Source organism: Eucyclogobius newberryi, unplaced genomic scaffold (assembly GCF_026437365.1).
Source record: "Eucyclogobius newberryi isolate DKJ021-1_F unplaced genomic scaffold, fEucNew1.0.hap1 SCAF_6, whole genome shotgun sequence".
NCBI lineage: Eukaryota > Metazoa > Chordata > Actinopteri > Gobiiformes > Gobiidae > Eucyclogobius > Eucyclogobius newberryi.
The window spans coordinates 43,378,081-43,391,018 of record NW_027316278.1 but is presented as its reverse complement, the minus strand read 5'-3'; positions in this window follow the sequence as shown (position 1 = coordinate 43,391,018).

Below are 12,938 nucleotides of genomic sequence, written 5' to 3'. Positions count from 1 at the left end.
TCAAACTTACCCCAGTCCATGGTCAAACTTAGCCCAGTCCCCCCTAATGGTCAAACTTACCCCAGTCCATGGTCAAACTTACCCCAGTCCCCCCTAATGGTCAAACTTACCCAAGTCCATGGTCAAACTGACCCCAGTCCATGGTCAAACTTACCCCAGTCCCCCCTAAAGGTCAAACTTACCCCAGTCCCCCCTTTTGGTCAAACTTACCCCAGACCATGGTCAAACATAGCCCAGTCCCTCCTAATGGTCAAACTTACCCCAGTCCATGGTCAAACTTACCCCAGTCTCCCCTAAGGGTCAAACATACCCCAGTCCCCCCTAAATGTCAAAATTACCCCAGTCTTGCCTAATTTTCAAACTTACCCCAGTGTCCCCTAATTGTCAAACTTACCCCAGTCCTCCCTAATGGTCAAATTTACCCCAGTCCCCCCTAATGGTCAAACTTACACCAGTCACCCCTAATGGTCAAACTTACCCCAGTCCCCCCTAAAGGTCAAACTTATCCCAGTCCTTGTTCAAACTTACACCAGTCCCTCCTAATAGTCAAACTTACCCCAGTCCATGGTCAAACTTACCCCAGTCTCGCCTAATGGTCAAACTTACCCCAGTCCCCCCTAATGGTCAAACTTACCCCAGTCCCCCCTAATAGTCAAACTTACCCCACTCCATGGTCAAACTTACCCCAGTCTCGCCTAATGGTCAAACTTACCCCAGTCTCCCCCAATGGTCAAACTTACCCCAGTCTCCCCTAATGGTCAAACTTACCCCCGTCCATGTTCAAACTTACCCCAGTCCCCCATAATGGTCAAACTTACCCCTGTCAATGGTCAAACTTACCCAAGTCTCCCCTAATGGTCAAACTTACCCCAGTCTCCCCTAATGGTCAAACTTACCCCAGTCCATGGTCAAACTTACCCCAATCCATGGTCAAACTTACCCAAGTCCCCTCTATTGGTCAAACTTACCCCAGACCATGGTCAAACTTACCTCAGTCCCTCCTAATGGTCAAACTTACCCCAGTCCATGGTCAAACTTACCACAGTGTCCCCTAAGGGTCAAACTTACCCCAGTCCCCCTAATGGTCAAACTTACCCCAGTCCTCCCTAATGGTCAAACTTACCCCAGTCCATGGTTGAACTTACCTCAGTCTTGCCTAATGGTCAAACTTACCCCAGTGTCCCCTAAGGGTCAAACTTACCCCAGTCCATGGTCAGACTTACCCCAGACTCGCCTAATGGTCAAACTTACCCCAGTCCCCCCTAATTGTCAAACTTACCCCAGTCCATGGTCAAACTTACCCCAGACTCGCCTAATGGTCAAACTTACCCCAGTCTCCCCCAATGGTCAAACATACCCCAGTCTCCCCTAATGGTCAAACCTACCCTTGTCCATTGTCAAACTTACCCCAGTCCCCCCTAATGGTCAAACTTACCCCTGTCCATGGTCAAACTTACCCAAGTCTCCCCTAATGGTCAAACTTACCCAAGTCCACCCTAATGCTCAAACTTACCCCAGTCTCCCCTAATGGTCAAACTTACCCCAGTCCCCCCTTATGGTCAAACTTACCCCAGTCCATGGTCAAACTTACCCCAGTCTCCCCTAATGGTCAAACTTACCCCAGTTCCTCCTAATGATAAAACTTACCCCCTGTCCCCCCTAATGGTCAAACTTTCCCCAGTCATCCCTAAAGGTCAAACTTACCCTAGTCCCCCCTAATTGTCAAACTTACCCCAGTCTCCCCTAATGGTCGAACTTACCCCAGTCCTCCCTAATCGTCAAACTTACCCCAGTCCTCCCTAATGGTCAAACTTACCCCAGTCCTCCCTAATAGTCAAACTTACCCTTGTCCATGGTCAAACTTACCCAAGTCTCCCCTAATGGTCAAACTTACCCCAGTCTCCCCTAATGGTCAAACTTACCCCAGTCTCCCCTAATGGTCAAACTTACCCCAGTCCATGGTCAAATTTACCCCAGTCCCCCCTAATCGTCAAACTTACCTAAGTCCATGGTCAAACTGACCCCAGTCCATGCTCAAACTTACTCCAGTCCCCCCTATTGGTCAAACTTACCCCAGACCATGGTCAAACTTACCCCAGTCCCCCCTAATGGTAAAACTTACCCAAGTCCATGGTCAAACTGACCCCAGTCCGTGGTCAAACTTACCCCAGTCCCCCCTTAAGGTCAAACTTATCCCAGTCCTTGTTCAAACTTACACCAGTCCCTCCTAATAGTCAAACTTACCCCAGTCCATGGTCAAACTTACCCCAGTCTCGCCTAATGGTCAAACTTACCCCAGTCCCCCCTAATTGTCAAACTTACCCCAGTCCATTGTCAAACTTACCCCAGTCTCCCCCAATGGTCAAACTTACCCCAGTCTCCCCTAATGGTCAAACTTACTCCCGTCCATGTTCAAACTTACCCCAGTCCCCCATACTGGTCAAACTTACCCCTGTCAATTTTTCAAACTTACCCAAGTCTCCCCTAATGGTCAAACTTACCCCAGTCTCCCCTAATGGTCAAACTTACCCCAGTCCATGGTCAAACTGACCCCAGTCCATGGTCAAACTTACCCCAGTCCCCCCTAAAGGTCAAACTTACCCCAGTCCCCCCTAAAGGTCAAACTTACCCCAGACCATGGTCAAACATAGCCCAGTCCCTCCTAATGGTCAAACTTACCCCAGTCCATGGTCAAACTTACCCCAGTCTCCCCTAAGGGTCAAACATACCCCAGTCCCCCCTAAATGTCAAAATTACCCCAGTCTTGCCTACTGGTCAAACTTACCCCAGTGTCCCCTAATTGTCAAACTTACCCCAGTCCTCCCTAATGGTCAAATTTACCCCAGTCCCCCCTAATGGTCAAACTTACCCCAGTCACCCCTAATGTTCAAACTTACCCCAGTCCCCCCTAATGGTCAAACTTACCCCAGTCCCCCCTAATGGTCAAACCTTCCCCAGTCCTCCCTAATTGCCAAATTTACCCCAGTCCATGGTCAAACGTACCCAAGTCCATGGTCAAACTATCCCAGTCCCCACTAATGGTCAAACTTACCCCTGTCCATGGTCAAACTTACCCAAGTCTCCCCTAATGGTCAAACTTACCCCAGTTCCCCCTAATGATAAAACTTACCCCCTGTCCCCCCTAATGGTCAAACTTTCCCCAGTCATCCCTAAAGTTCAAACTTACCCTAGTCCCCCCTAATTGTCAAACTTACCCCAGTCTCCCCTAATGGTCGAACTTACCCCAGTCCTCCCTAATTGTCAAACTTACCCCAGTCCTCCCTAATGGTCAAACTTACCCCAGTCTCCCCTAATGGTCAAACTTACCCCAGTCCCCCCTTATGGTCAAACTTACCCCAGTCCATGGTCAAACTTACCCCAGTCTCCCCTAATGGTCAAACTTACCCCAGTTCCTCCTAATGATAAAACTTACCCCCTGTCCCCCCTAATGGTCAAACTTTCCCCAGTCATCCCTAAAGGTCAAACTTACCCTAGTCCCCCCTAATTGTCAAACTTACCCCAGTCTCCCCTAATGGTCGAACTTACCCCAGTCCTCCCTAATCGTCAAACTTACCCCAGTCCTCCCTAATGGTCAAACTTACCCCAGTCCTCCCTAATAGTCAAACTTACCCTTGTCCATGGTCAAACTTACCCAAGTCTCCCCTAATGGTCAAACTTACCCCAGTCTCCCCTAATGGTCAAACTTACCCCAGTCTCCCCTAATGGTCAAACTTACCCCAGTCCATGGTCAAATTTACCCCAGTCCCCCCTAATCGTCAAACTTACCTAAGTCCATGGTCAAACTGACCCCAGTCCATGCTCAAACTTACTCCAGTCCCCCCTATTGGTCAAACTTACCCCAGACCATGGTCAAACTTACCCCAGTCCCCCCTAATGGTAAAACTTACCCAAGTCCATGGTCAAACTGACCCCAGTCCGTGGTCAAACTTACCCCAGTCCCCCCTTAAGGTCAAACTTATCCCAGTCCTTGTTCAAACTTACACCAGTCCCTCCTAATAGTCAAACTTACCCCAGTCCATGGTCAAACTTACCCCAGTCTCGCCTAATGGTCAAACTTACCCCAGTCCCCCCTAATTGTCAAACTTACCCCAGTCCATTGTCAAACTTACCCCAGTCTCCCCCAATGGTCAAACTTACCCCAGTCTCCCCTAATGGTCAAACTTACTCCCGTACATGTTCAAACTTACCCCAGTCCCCCATACTGGTCAAACTTACCCCTGTCAATGGTCAAACTTACCCAAGTCTCCCCTAATGGTCAAACTTACCCCAGTCTCCCCTAATGGTCAAACTTACCCCAGTCCATGGTCAAACTGACCCCAGTCCATGGTCAAACTTACCCCAGTCCCCCCTAAAGGTCAAACTTACCCCAGTCCCCCCTTTTGGTCAAACTTACCCCAGACCATGGTCAAACATAGCCCAGTCCCTCCTAATGGTCAAACTTACCCCAGTCCATGGTCAAACTTACCCCAGTCTCCCCTAAGGGTCAAACATACCCCAGTCCCCCCTAAATGTCAAAATTACCCCAGTCTTGCCTACTGGTCAAACTTACCCCAGTGTCCCCTAATTGTCAAACTTACCCCAGTCCTCCCTAATGGTCAAATTTACCCCAGTCCCCCCTAATGGTCAAACTTACCCCAGTCCCCCCTTTTGGTCAAACTTACCCCAGACCATGGTCAAACATAGCCCAGTCCCTCCTAATGGTCAAACTTACCCCAGTCCATGGTCAAACTTACCCCAGTCTCCCCTAAGGGTCAAACATACCCCAGTCCCCCCTAAATGTCAAAATTACCCCAGTCTTGCCTAATTTTCAAACTTACCCCAGTGTCCCCTAATTGTCAAACTTACCCCAGTCCTCCCTAATGGTCAAATTTACCCCAGTCCCCCCTAATGGTCAAACTTACACCAGTCACCCCTAATGGTCAAACTTACCCCAGTCCCCCCTAAAGGTCAAACTTATCCCAGTCCTTGTTCAAACTTACACCAGTCCCTCCTAATAGTCAAACTTACCCCAGTCCATGGTCAAACTTACCCCAGTCTCGCCTAATGGTCAAACTTACCCCAGTCCCCCCTAATGGTCAAACTTACCCCAGTCCCCCCTAATAGTCAAACTTACCCCACTCCATGGTCAAACTTACCCCAGTCTCGCCTAATGGTCAAACTTACCCCAGTCTCCCCCAATGGTCAAACTTACCCCAGTCTCCCCTAATGGTCAAACTTACCCCCGTCCATGTTCAAACTTACCCCAGTCCCCCATAATGGTCAAACTTACCCCTGTCAATGGTCAAACTTACCCAAGTCTCCCCTAATGGTCAAACTTACCCCAGTCTCCCCTAATGGTCAAACTTACCCCAGTCCATGGTCAAACTTACCCCAATCCATGGTCAAACTTACCCAAGTCCCCTCTATTGGTCAAACTTACCCCAGACCATGGTCAAACTTACCTCAGTCCCTCCTAATGGTCAAACTTACCCCAGTCCATGGTCAAACTTACCACAGTGTCCCCTAAGGGTCAAACTTACCCCAGTCCCCCTAATGGTCAAACTTACCCCAGTCCTCCCTAATGGTCAAACTTACCCCAGTCCATGGTTGAACTTACCTCAGTCTTGCCTAATGGTCAAACTTACCCCAGTGTCCCCTAAGGGTCAAACTTACCCCAGTCCATGGTCAGACTTACCCCAGACTCGCCTAATGGTCAAACTTACCCCAGTCCCCCCTAATTGTCAAACTTACCCCAGTCCATGGTCAAACTTACCCCAGACTCGCCTAATGGTCAAACTTACCCCAGTCTCCCCCAATGGTCAAACATACCCCAGTCTCCCCTAATGGTCAAACCTACCCTTGTCCATTGTCAAACTTACCCCAGTCCCCCCTAATGGTCAAACTTACCCCTGTCCATGGTCAAACTTACCCAAGTCTCCCCTAATGGTCAAACTTACCCAAGTCCACCCTAATGCTCAAACTTACCCCAGTCTCCCCTAATGGTCAAACTTACCCCAGTCCCCCCTTATGGTCAAACTTACCCCAGTCCATGGTCAAACTTACCCCAGTCTCCCCTAATGGTCAAACTTACCCCAGTTCCTCCTAATGATAAAACTTACCCCCTGTCCCCCCTAATGGTCAAACTTTCCCCAGTCATCCCTAAAGGTCAAACTTACCCTAGTCCCCCCTAATTGTCAAACTTACCCCAGTCTCCCCTAATGGTCGAACTTACCCCAGTCCTCCCTAATCGTCAAACTTACCCCAGTCCTCCCTAATGGTCAAACTTACCCCAGTCCTCCCTAATAGTCAAACTTACCCTTGTCCATGGTCAAACTTACCCAAGTCTCCCCTAATGGTCAAACTTACCCCAGTCTCCCCTAATGGTCAAACTTACCCCAGTCTCCCCTAATGGTCAAACTTACCCCAGTCCATGGTCAAATTTACCCCAGTCCCCCCTAATCGTCAAACTTACCTAAGTCCATGGTCAAACTGACCCCAGTCCATGCTCAAACTTACTCCAGTCCCCCCTATTGGTCAAACTTACCCCAGACCATGGTCAAACTTACCCCAGTCCCCCCTAATGGTAAAACTTACCCAAGTCCATGGTCAAACTGACCCCAGTCCGTGGTCAAACTTACCCCAGTCCCCCCTTAAGGTCAAACTTATCCCAGTCCTTGTTCAAACTTACACCAGTCCCTCCTAATAGTCAAACTTACCCCAGTCCATGGTCAAACTTACCCCAGTCTCGCCTAATGGTCAAACTTACCCCAGTCCCCCCTAATTGTCAAACTTACCCCAGTCCATTGTCAAACTTACCCCAGTCTCCCCCAATGGTCAAACTTACCCCAGTCTCCCCTAATGGTCAAACTTACTCCCGTCCATGTTCAAACTTACCCCAGTCCCCCATACTGGTCAAACTTACCCCTGTCAATTTTTCAAACTTACCCAAGTCTCCCCTAATGGTCAAACTTACCCCAGTCTCCCCTAATGGTCAAACTTACCCCAGTCCATGGTCAAACTGACCCCAGTCCATGGTCAAACTTACCCCAGTCCCCCCTAAAGGTCAAACTTACCCCAGTCCCCCCTAAAGGTCAAACTTACCCCAGACCATGGTCAAACATAGCCCAGTCCCTCCTAATGGTCAAACTTACCCCAGTCCATGGTCAAACTTACCCCAGTCTCCCCTAAGGGTCAAACATACCCCAGTCCCCCCTAAATGTCAAAATTACCCCAGTCTTGCCTACTGGTCAAACTTACCCCAGTGTCCCCTAATTGTCAAACTTACCCCAGTCCTCCCTAATGGTCAAATTTACCCCAGTCCCCCCTAATGGTCAAACTTACCCCAGTCACCCCTAATGTTCAAACTTACCCCAGTCCCCCCTAATGGTCAAACTTACCCCAGTCCCCCCTAATGGTCAAACCTTCCCCAGTCCTCCCTAATTGCCAAATTTACCCCAGTCCATGGTCAAACGTACCCAAGTCCATGGTCAAACTATCCCAGTCCCCACTAATGGTCAAACTTACCCCTGTCCATGGTCAAACTTACCCAAGTCTCCCCTAATGGTCAAACTTACCCCAGTTCCCCCTAATGATAAAACTTACCCCCTGTCCCCCCTAATGGTCAAACTTTCCCCAGTCATCCCTAAAGTTCAAACTTACCCTAGTCCCCCCTAATTGTCAAACTTACCCCAGTCTCCCCTAATGGTCGAACTTACCCCAGTCCTCCCTAATTGTCAAACTTACCCCAGTCCTCCCTAATGGTCAAACTTACCCCAGTCTCCCCTAATGGTCAAACTTACCCCAGTCCCCCCTTATGGTCAAACTTACCCCAGTCCATGGTCAAACTTACCCCAGTCTCCCCTAATGGTCAAACTTACCCCAGTTCCTCCTAATGATAAAACTTACCCCCTGTCCCCCCTAATGGTCAAACTTTCCCCAGTCATCCCTAAAGGTCAAACTTACCCTAGTCCCCCCTAATTGTCAAACTTACCCCAGTCTCCCCTAATGGTCGAACTTACCCCAGTCCTCCCTAATCGTCAAACTTACCCCAGTCCTCCCTAATGGTCAAACTTACCCCAGTCCTCCCTAATAGTCAAACTTACCCTTGTCCATGGTCAAACTTACCCAAGTCTCCCCTAATGGTCAAACTTACCCCAGTCTCCCCTAATGGTCAAACTTACCCCAGTCTCCCCTAATGGTCAAACTTACCCCAGTCCATGGTCAAATTTACCCCAGTCCCCCCTAATCGTCAAACTTACCTAAGTCCATGGTCAAACTGACCCCAGTCCATGCTCAAACTTACTCCAGTCCCCCCTATTGGTCAAACTTACCCCAGACCATGGTCAAACTTACCCCAGTCCCCCCTAATGGTAAAACTTACCCAAGTCCATGGTCAAACTGACCCCAGTCCGTGGTCAAACTTACCCCAGTCCCCCCTTAAGGTCAAACTTATCCCAGTCCTTGTTCAAACTTACACCAGTCCCTCCTAATAGTCAAACTTACCCCAGTCCATGGTCAAACTTACCCCAGTCTCGCCTAATGGTCAAACTTACCCCAGTCCCCCCTAATTGTCAAACTTACCCCAGTCCATTGTCAAACTTACCCCAGTCTCCCCCAATGGTCAAACTTACCCCAGTCTCCCCTAATGGTCAAACTTACTCCCGTACATGTTCAAACTTACCCCAGTCCCCCATACTGGTCAAACTTACCCCTGTCAATGGTCAAACTTACCCAAGTCTCCCCTAATGGTCAAACTTACCCCAGTCTCCCCTAATGGTCAAACTTACCCCAGTCCATGGTCAAACTGACCCCAGTCCATGGTCAAACTTACCCCAGTCCCCCCTAAAGGTCAAACTTACCCCAGTCCCCCCTTTTGGTCAAACTTACCCCAGACCATGGTCAAACATAGCCCAGTCCCTCCTAATGGTCAAACTTACCCCAGTCCATGGTCAAACTTACCCCAGTCTCCCCTAAGGGTCAAACATACCCCAGTCCCCCCTAAATGTCAAAATTACCCCAGTCTTGCCTACTGGTCAAACTTACCCCAGTGTCCCCTAATTGTCAAACTTACCCCAGTCCTCCCTAATGGTCAAATTTACCCCAGTCCCCCCTAATGGTCAAACTTACCCCAGTCACCCCTAATGGTCAAACTTACCCCAGTCCCCCCTAATGGTCAAACTTACCCCAGTCCCCCCTAATGGTCAAACCTTCCCCAGTCCTCCCTAATTGTCAAACTTACCCCAGTCCATGGTCAAACGTACCCAAGTCCATGGTCAAACTATCCCAGTCCCCACTAATGGTCAAACTTACCCCTGTCCATGGTCAAACTTACCCAAGTCTCCCCTAATGGTCAAACTTACCCCAGTTCCCCCTAATGATAAAACTTACCCCCTGTCCCCCCTAATGGTCAAACTTTCCCCAGTCATCCCTAAAGTTCAAACTTACCCTTGTCCCCCCTAATTGTCAAACTTACCCCAGTCTCCCCTAATGGTCGAACTTACCCCAGTCCTCCCTAATTGTCAAACTTACCCCAGTCCTCCCTAATGGTCAAACTTACCCCAGTCCTCCCTAATGGTCGAACTTACCACAGTCCATGGTCAAACTATCCCAGTCCCCCCTAATAGTCAAACTTACCCCTGTCCATGGTCAAACTTACCAAAGTCTCCCCTAATGGTCAAACTTACTCCCGTCCATGTTCAAACTTACCCCAGTCCCCCATACTGGTCAAACTTACCCCTGTCAATGGTCAAACTTACCCAAGTCTCCCCTAATGGTCAAACTTACCCCAGTCTCCCCTAATGGTCAAACTTACCCCAGTCCATGGTCAAACTGACCCCAGTCCATGGTCAAACTTACCCCAGTCCCCCCTAAAGGTCAAACTTACCCCAGTCCCCCCTTTTGGTCAAACTTACCCCAGACCATGGTCAAACATAGCCCAGTCCCTCCTAATGGTCAAACTTACCCCAGTCCATGGTCAAACTTACCCCAGTCTCCCCTAAGGGTCAAACATACCCCAGTCCCCCCTAAATGTCAAAATTACCCCAGTCTTGCCTACTGGTCAAACTTACCCCAGTGTCCCCTAATTGTCAAACTTACCCCAGTCCTCCCTAATGGTCAAATTTACCCCAGTCCCCCCTAATGGTCAAACTTACCCCAGTCACCCCTAATGGTCAAACTTACCCCAGTCCCCCCTAATGGTCAAACTTACCCCAGTCCCCCCTAATGGTCAAACCTTCCCCAGTCCTCCCTAATTGTCAAACTTACCCCAGTCCATGGTCAAACGTACCCAAGTCCATGGTCAAACTATCCCAGTCCCCACTAATGGTCAAACTTACCCCTGTCCATGGTCAAACTTACCCAAGTCTCCCCTAATGGTCAAACTTACCCCAGTTCCCCCTAATGATAAAACTTACCCCCTGTCCCCCCTAATGGTCAAACTTTCCCCAGTCATCCCTAAAGTTCAAACTTACCCTTGTCCCCCCTAATTGTCAAACTTACCCCAGTCTCCCCTAATGGTCGAACTTACCCCAGTCCTCCCTAATTGTCAAACTTACCCCAGTCCTCCCTAATGGTCAAACTTACCCCAGTCCTCCCTAATGGTCGAACTTACCACAGTCCATGGTCAAACTATCCCAGTCCCCCCTAATAGTCAAACTTACCCCTGTCCATGGTCAAACTTACCAAAGTCTCCCCTAATGGTCAAACTTACCCCAGTCCTCCCTAATGGTCAAACTTACCCCAGTCCTCCATAATGGTCAAACTTACAACAGTCTCCCCTAATGGTCAAACTTACCCCAGTCCATGGTCAAACTTAACCCAGTCCCCCCTAATCGTCAAACTTACCTAAGTCCATGGTCAAACTGACCCCAGTCCATGCTAAAACTTACTCCAGTCCCCCCTATTGGTCAAACTTACCCCAGACCATGGTCAAACTTACCCCAGTCCCCCCTAATGGTCAAACTTACCCAAGTCCATGGTCAAACTGACCCCAGTCCGTGGTCAAACTTACCCCAGTCCCCCCTAAAGGTCAAACTTACCCCAGTCCATGGTCAAACTTACCCCAGTCTCCCCTAATGGTCAAACTTACCCCCGTCCATGAACAAACTTACCCCAGTCCCCCATAATGGTCAAACTTACCCCTGTCAATGGTCAAACTTACCCAAGTCTCCCCTAATGGTCAAACTTACCCCAGTCTCCCCTAATGGTCAAACTTACCCCAGTCCAATGTCAAACTTACCCCAGTCTCCCCCCAATGGTCAAACATACCCCAGTCTCCCCTAATGGTCAAACTTACCCCTGTCCATTGTCAAACTTACCCCAGTCCCCCCTAATGGTCAAACTTACCCCTGTCCATGGTCAAACTTACCCAAGTCTCCCCTAATGGTCAAACTTACCCCAGTCCACCCTACTGCTCAAACTTACCCCAGTCTCCCCTAATGGTCAAACTTACCCCAGTCCCCCCTTATGGTCAAACTTACCCCAGTCCATGGTCAAACTTACCCCAGTCCTCCCTAATGGTCAAACTTACCACAGTCCATGATCAAACTATATCAATCCCTCCTAATGGTCAAACTTACCCCTGTACATGGTCAAACTTACCAAAGTCTCCCATAATGGTCAAAATTACCCCAGTCTTGCCTAATGGTCAAACTTACCCCAGTGTCCCCTAATTTTCAAACATACCCCAGTCCTCCCTAATGGTCAAACTTACCCCAGTCCCCCCTAATGGTCAAACTTACCCCAGTCACCCCTAATGGTCAAACTTACCCCAGTCCCCCCTTATGGTCAAACTTACCCCAGTCCCCCCTAATGGTCAAACCTACCCCAGTCCTCCCTAATTGTCAAACTTACCCCTGTCATCCCTAATGGTAAAACTTAACCCAGTCCCCCCTAATGGTCAAACTTACCCCGGTCCCCCCTAATGGTCAATCTTACCCCAGTCCCCCCTAATGGTCAAACCTACCCCAGTCCTCCCTAATTGTCAAACTTACCCCAGTCCCCCCTAATGGTCAAACTTACCCCAGTCCTCCCTAATGGTCAAACTTACCCCAGTCCTCCCTAATGGTCAAACTTACCCCAGTCTCCCCTAATCGTCAAACTTACCCCAGTCCATTGTCAAACATTCCCCAGTCCCCCCTAATGGTCAAACTTACCCCAGTCCATGGTCAAACTGACCCCAATCCCCCCTAATGGTCAAACTTACCCCAGTCCATGGTCAAACTTAGCCCAGTCCCCCCTAATGGTCAAACTTACCCCAGTCCATGGTCAAACTTACCCCAGTCCCCCCTAATGGTCAAACTTACCCAAGTCCATGGTCAAACTGACCCCAGTCCATGGTCAAACTTACCCCAGTCCCCCCTAAAGGTCAAACTTACCCCAGTCCCCCCTTTTGGTCAAACTTACCCCAGACCATGGTCAAACATAGCCCAGTCCCTCCTAATGGTCTAACTTACCCCAGTCCATGGTCAAACTTACCCCAGTCTCCCCTAAGGGTCAAACATACCCCAGTCCCCCCTAAATGTCAAAATTACCCCAGTCTTGCCTAATTTTCAAACTTACCCCAGTGTCCCCTAATTGTCAAACTTACCCCAGTCCTCCCTAATGGTCAAATTTACCCCAGTCCCCCCTAATGGTCAAACTTACACCAGTCACCCCTAATGGTCAAACTTACCCCAGTCCCCCCTAAAGGTCAAACTTATCCCAGTCCTTGTTCAAACTTACACCAGTCCCTCCTAATAGTCAAACTTACCCCAGTCCATGGTCAAACTTACCCCAGTCTCGCCTAATGGTCAAACTTACCCCAGTCCCCCCTAATGGTCAAACTTACCCCAGTCCCCCCTAATAGTCAAACTTACCCCACTCCATGGTCAAACTTACCCCAGTCTCGCCTAATGGTCAAACTTACCCCAGTCTCCCCCAATGGTCAAACTTACCCCAGT